Source organism: Pseudophryne corroboree, unplaced genomic scaffold (genome assembly GCF_028390025.1).
Source record: "Pseudophryne corroboree isolate aPseCor3 unplaced genomic scaffold, aPseCor3.hap2 scaffold_149, whole genome shotgun sequence".
Classification (NCBI taxonomy): domain Eukaryota; kingdom Metazoa; phylum Chordata; class Amphibia; order Anura; family Myobatrachidae; genus Pseudophryne; species Pseudophryne corroboree.
This window is the reverse complement of record NW_026968120.1, coordinates 1,448,228-1,454,227: the sequence shown is the minus strand read 5'-3', so window position 1 is coordinate 1,454,227 and position 6,000 is coordinate 1,448,228. Positions and strand designations below refer to the sequence as shown.

Genomic DNA, 6,000 nt, shown 5'->3' with positions numbered 1-6,000 from the left:
GCAGGTAAGTAGGAGTTGGGCTAGAGCTGGGGAGGGTCGCTGTTCGGGCACCCCCCTGTCAAGTGAAAGAGATCCAACTGAGGCAGCACAAGGGAACTCTCGAAAGAAGAACAAGGCTAGAGGAAGATCTGAGACAAAGAAATCTGACTTTTACCAGAGCTGACCAGAGGAAAGCACAAACACAGTCCCCCACTACCACAAATAATGCAGTCGAGTTTCCCACATTTGGGAAAATCACAGGGGTCAGCATACCCAGAATGCAATGAATGAACCTCACCCTGGGAGAACAATCTTCATGACCATGGTATCTCCTATGCAAAATAAGTATGATTTGGGATAGGGCTGGTGAGGGCCGCTGCTCAGGCACATCTCTGTCAAGTAAAGGAGATTCAACTGAGGCAGCACAAGGGAACTCTCATCTGGGGACAACAACTGCAGGGAGACCACATCTTTTCAGATGAACATGGGAGGGCGGAAGGCTGCCTAATACTGAAGCACCATCAAATATCAAACCATATGCAACAACTAGTACAAGCACTCCTTGGGGAAGGTCTGCAGCAGACGGATTTGCATACGGTGATGTTATCCAAGCAGTGGGCCAAAGTTGACTGGAACCCTCATCTGCATATGAAAAGAGAAAAGGGGCATGCAGGGCATGGCGGCCTTTTGCAGTGCTTGGATGACCCCTAGTTCGCATTAAACACCCCCACCCTCCTTTGGTGTGGGGCTCATGTTGGCCATGCCCCATCCCCTGAAGCATTCAAGCTGATTTCTTGCAGCAGCTGGGCACTGTAACAGCTCCAGAGCTGTTCTGTAAGGCAAGTAAAAGGGTGTGGGCCCTGCAGCACCACCTGTTGTTCGCATTGTGCGTTGGAAGGCACAAATTAAGCAGACGGGAGGAGAAGTCAGGATAGTGCGCAAGGGCATACTTTTCTCTTAGTCCGGGGGCAAGGCTTCAAAATGGGGTCTGCAACGGAGGAGACACAGGGGGCGTGGTCACAGCAGCTTTTCTCTACAGCCTGCACCAGCAGGAGCCTACACCATTTTTTATGATCACGCTGAACTGCAGTGCGACTGCAATTACAGCATGGTCAAGAAGGGAGGCGTCATGCTGGGTGGCCATGCCCTGTCACTGTGCAGGAGCCAGCACAGCTCACACACTAGTCCCCGGGTGCAGCCCCCAACCCCCGGGACACCCGGAGCAACAAAATGTAGATTCAGGCCACCAGGCCACGCCCCTACCTATGAAACCATGCCTCCTTTTTACCATTGCGCTGTTTATCTGCGCGCACTGCATTACAATCTCCCTCGCTACCTTTCTGGGTGTCACCAGTGATAGTGACACCTCTGCCATGCTTGTAGCAGCTGGTCCTAAGATCTACGCCTCAAGCCCTGAGTGTTTGCCCTTGTGACTTGTTGATCATCATAGCGAAGCAGATGCTTACAGAAAACTGCAGGGGCTTAGATTGAAAATAAAAAAATTGATGGGTATAAGGTAGAGAGGAGCGGGTTCGGTTCTCCGAGAACCGAATTCCCCACGAACTCCACGTGGTTTACACTGGTCCGAGGCAGGCTCGGTTGTTCCCGCCTGACTCGGAAAACCTGAACAAGGGAAAATGTCATCATCCCGCTGTCGGATTCTTGCGAGATTCGGATTCCATATAAAGAGCTGCGCGTTGCTGCCATTTTTACTCGTGCATCGAAGAGAGAGCGGAGAGGACGTGGCTATGTTCTCTCAGTGGAAATCTCAATATCAGTGCTCAGTATCAGTGGTTACTTATTGCTGCTCAGTAATACTAGTAGTGTGTCTCTCCTGCTCAGTGTCAGTTCTCAGTAGTATCCTCATCAGTGCTCAGTATCACTGCTCATTGTCTTGTGCTGCATTGTGGTGCTCAGCATACTACAGTACATTACTAATAGTCCAGTGCTGCATCTTGCTGCTCAGTGTCAGTTCTAGTATCCTCATCAGTGCTCACTATCACTGCTCATTGCATTGTGGTGTTCTGTATACTACAGTAACATAGTAATATAGTATATATAGAGGAGCGGGTTCGGTTCTCCGAGAACCGAATTCCCGACGAACTCCACGTGGTTTACACTGGTCCGTGGCAGGCTCGGTTGTTCCCGCCTGACTATGAAAACCTGAACAAGGGAAAATGTCATCATCCCGCTGTCAGATTCTCGCGAGATTCGGATTCCATATAAAGAGCTGCGCGTTGCCGCCATTTTTACTCGTGCATTGAAGAGAGAGCGGAGAGGACGTGGCTATGTTCTCTCAGTGGAAATCTCAATATCAGTGCCCAGTATCAGTGGTTACTTATTGCTGCTCAGTAATACTAGTAGTGTGTCTCTCCTGCTCAGTGTCAGTTCTCAGTAGTATCCTCATCAGTGCTCAGTATCACTGCTCATTGTCTTGTGCTGCATTGTGGTGCTCAGCATACAACAGTACATTACTAATAGTCCAGTGCTGCATCTTGCTGCTCATGTTGGCTATGCCCCAGCCCCTGAAGCATTCAAGCTGATTTCTTGCAGCAGCTGGGCACTGTAACAGCTCCAGAGCTGCTCTGTAAGGCAAGTAAAAGGGTGTTGGCCCTGCAGCACTACCTGTAGTTTGCATTGTGCGTTGGAAGGCACAAAGTAAGCAGACAGGAGAAGTCAGGAGAGTGCACAAGGGCATAGAAGGCAGGGGCTCAAGAAAAGAGAAGTGGAAACAGACAGCAAACTAGGCTGGAGAGAGACCTGAGACAAAGAGATCTGAATTATACGAGTAGCCGACCAGAGGAAACACAAATTATGCAGTCAAGTGTCCCACATTTGGGGAAATCGTAGGAGCAGCACACCCAGAGTGCAATGGGTGAGCCTTGCCCTGGTAGAAGCACCTTCCTGATCATAGTATCTCACTTGGCAGGTAAGTAGGAGTTGGGCTTGAGCTGGGGAGGGTCGCTGCTCGGGCACCCCCCTGTCAAGTGAAGGAGATCCAACTGAGGCAGCACAAGGAAACTCTCAAAAAAAGAACAAGGCTAGAGGAAGATCTGAGACAAAGAAATCTGACTTTTACCAGAGCTGACCAGAGGAAAGCACAAACACAGTCCCCCACTACCACAAATAATGCAGTCGAGTTTCCCACATTTGGGGAAATCACAGGGGTCAGCATACCCAGAATGCAATGAATGAACCTCACCCTGGGAGAACAATCTTCATGACCATGGTATCTCCTATGCAAAATAAGTATGATTTGGGATAGGGCTGGGGAGGGCCGCTGCTCAGGCACATCTCTTTCAAGTAAAGGAGATTCAACTGAGGCAGCACAAGGGAACTCTCATCTGGGGACAACAACTGCAGGGAGAACACATATTTTCAGATGAACATGGGAGAGCTGAAGGCTGCCTAATACTGAAGCACCCCAAACAACAAACCAAATGCAACAACTAGTACAAGCATTCCTGGGGGAAGGTCTGCAGAAGACGGATTTGCATACGGTGATGTCATCCAAGCAGTGGGCCAAAGTTGGCTGGAACCCTCATCTGCATATGAAAAGAGAAAAGGGGTATGCAGGGCATGGCGGCCTTTTGCGGCGCTTGGATGACCCTTAGTTCGCATTAAACACCTCCACCCTCCGTCGGTGTGGGGCTCATGTTGGCTATGCCCCAGCCCCTGAAGCATTCAAGCTGATTTCTTGCAGCAGCTGGGCACTGTAACAGCTCCAGAGCTGCTCTGAAAGGCAAGTAAAAGGGTGTGGGCCCTGCAGCACTACCTGTAGTTTGCATTGTGCGTTGGAAGGCACAAAGTAAGCAGACAGGAGAAGTCAGGAGAGTGCACAAGGGCATAGAAGGCAGCGGCTCAAGAAAAGAGAAGTGGAAACAGACAGCAAACTAGGCTGGAGAGAGACCTGAGACAAAGAGATCTGAATTATACGAGTAGCCGACTAGAGGAAACACAAATTATGCAGTCAAGTGTCCCACATTTGGGGAAATCGTAGGAGCAGCACACCCAGAGTGCAATGGGTGAGCCTTGCCCTGGGAGAAGCACCTTCCTGATCATAGTATCTCACCTGGCAGGTAAGTAGGAGTTGGGCTAGAGATGGGGAGGGTCGCTGCTCGGGCACCCCCCTGTCAAGTGAAGGAGATCCAACTGAGGCAGCACAAGGAAACTCTCGAAAAAAGAACAAGGCTAGAGGAAGATCTGAGACAAAGAAATCTGTCTTTTACCAGAGCTGACCAGAGGAAAGCACAAACACAGTCCCCCACTACCACAATTAATGCAGTCGAGTTTCCCACATTTGGGGAAATCACAGGGGTCAGCATACCCAGAATGCAATGAATGAACCTCACCCTGGGAGAACAATCTTCATGACCATGGAAACTTCTATGCAAAATAAGTATGATTTGGGATAGGGCTGGGGAGGGCCGCTGCTCATGCACATCTCTGTCAAGTAAAGGAGATTCAACTGAGGCAGCACAAGGGAACTCTCATCTGGGGACAACAACTGCAGGGAGAACACATATTTTCAGATGAACATGGGAGGGCAGAAGGCTGCCTAATACTGAAGCACCCCCAAACAACAAACCAAATGTAACAACTAGTAAAAGCATTCCTGGGAGAAGGTCTGCAGAAGACGGATTTGCATACGGTGATGTCATCCAAGCAGTGGGCCAAAGTTGGCTGGAACCCTCATCTGCATATGAAAAGAGAAAAGGGTTATGCAGGGCATGGCGGCCTTTTGCGGTGCTTGGATGACCCCTAGTTCGCATTAAATACCTCCACCCTCCTTCGGTGTGGGGCTCATGTTGGCTATGCCCCAGCCCCTGAAGCATTCAAGCTGATTTCTTGCAGCAGCTGGGCACTGTAACAGCTCCAGAGCTGCTCTGTACGGCAAGTAAAAGGGTGTGGGCCCTGCAGCACTACCTGTAGTTCGCATTGTGCGTTGGAAGGCACAAAGTAAGCAGACGGGAGAAGTCAGGATAGTGCGCAAGGGCATAGAAGGGAGCGGCTCAAGAAAACAGAAGTGGAAACAGACAGCAAACTAGGCTGGAGAGAGACCTGAGACAAAGAGATCTGAATTATACGAGAGCCGACCAGGGGAAACACAAATTATGCAGTCAAGTTTCCCACATTTGGGGAAATCGCAGGAGCAGCACACCCAGAGTGCAATGGGTGAGCCTTGCCCTGGGAGAAGCACCTTCATGATCATAGTATCTCACCTGGCAGGTATGTAGGAGTTGGGCTAGAGCTGGGGAGGGTCGCTGCTCGGGTACCCCCCTGTCAAGTGAAGGAGGTCAAACTGAGGCAGCACAATGGAACTCTCGAAAGAAGAACAAGGCTAGAGGAAGATCTGAGACAAAGAAATCTGACTTTTACCAGAGCTGACCAGAGGAAAACACAAACACAGTCCCCCACTACCACAAATAATGCAGTTGAGTTTCCCACATTTGGGGAAATCACAGGGGTCAGCATACCCAGAATGCAATGAATGAACCTCACCCTGGGAGAACAATCTTTATGACCATGGTATCTCCTATGCAAAATAAGTATGATTTGAGATAGGGCTGGGGAGGGCCGCTGCTCAGGCACATCTCTGTCAAGTAAAGGAGATTCAACTGAGGCAGCACAAGGGAACTCTCATCTGGGGACAACAACTGCCGGGAGAACACATATTTTCAGATGAACATGGGAGGGCAGAAGGCTGCCTAATACTGAAGCACGCCCAAACAACAAACCAAATGCAACAACTAGTACAAGCATTCCTGGGAGAAGGTCTGCAGAAGACGGATTTGCATACGGTGATGTCATCCAAGCAGTGGGCCAAAGTTGGCTGGAACCCTCATCTGCATATGTTGAAGATACAATTTGTGAATTGCATTTAACACTATCTCCCTTTCCTGGGGAGAAGATGGTAGGGCCGATTTGAAAAACCGGCGAGGAGGCACCTCTTCGAATTTCAGCTTGTAACCCTGAGAAACAATTTCTATTGCCTAGGGATCCACCTGCGAATGAACCCAG

The 6,000-nt window shown here is 49.8% G+C and overlaps 7 non-coding genes across 7 annotated transcripts; all 7 read right to left on the bottom strand.

Moving 5' to 3' along the window:
* Positions 1 to 164: 164 nt before the first annotated feature.
* On the bottom strand, positions 165 to 328 carry LOC134998624 (U1 spliceosomal RNA). The gene has a single exon (XR_010200801.1). It is a non-coding gene; the product is annotated as a U1 spliceosomal RNA (small nuclear RNA).
* A 2,424-nt stretch (positions 329 to 2,752) lies between these two features.
* On the bottom strand, positions 2,753 to 2,916 carry LOC134998561 (U1 spliceosomal RNA). Its single transcript, XR_010200764.1, has one exon. It is a non-coding gene; the product is annotated as a U1 spliceosomal RNA (small nuclear RNA).
* Positions 2,917 to 3,068: 152 nt separating this feature from the next.
* Positions 3,069 to 3,232, bottom strand: LOC134999191 (U1 spliceosomal RNA). The gene has a single exon (XR_010201351.1). It is a non-coding gene; the product is annotated as a U1 spliceosomal RNA (small nuclear RNA).
* Positions 3,233 to 3,902: 670 nt separating this feature from the next.
* LOC134998432 (U1 spliceosomal RNA) lies at positions 3,903 to 4,066 on the bottom strand. The gene has a single exon (XR_010200695.1). It is a non-coding gene; the product is annotated as a U1 spliceosomal RNA (small nuclear RNA).
* A 152-nt stretch (positions 4,067 to 4,218) lies between these two features.
* On the bottom strand, positions 4,219 to 4,382 carry LOC134999071 (U1 spliceosomal RNA). The gene has a single exon (XR_010201233.1). It is a non-coding gene; the product is annotated as a U1 spliceosomal RNA (small nuclear RNA).
* A 671-nt stretch (positions 4,383 to 5,053) lies between these two features.
* Positions 5,054 to 5,216, bottom strand: LOC134998367 (U1 spliceosomal RNA). Its single transcript, XR_010200648.1, has one exon. It is a non-coding gene; the product is annotated as a U1 spliceosomal RNA (small nuclear RNA).
* A 152-nt stretch (positions 5,217 to 5,368) lies between these two features.
* Positions 5,369 to 5,532, bottom strand: LOC134998859 (U1 spliceosomal RNA). Its single transcript, XR_010201024.1, has one exon. It is a non-coding gene; the product is annotated as a U1 spliceosomal RNA (small nuclear RNA).
* Positions 5,533 to 6,000: the final 468 nt, after the last annotated feature.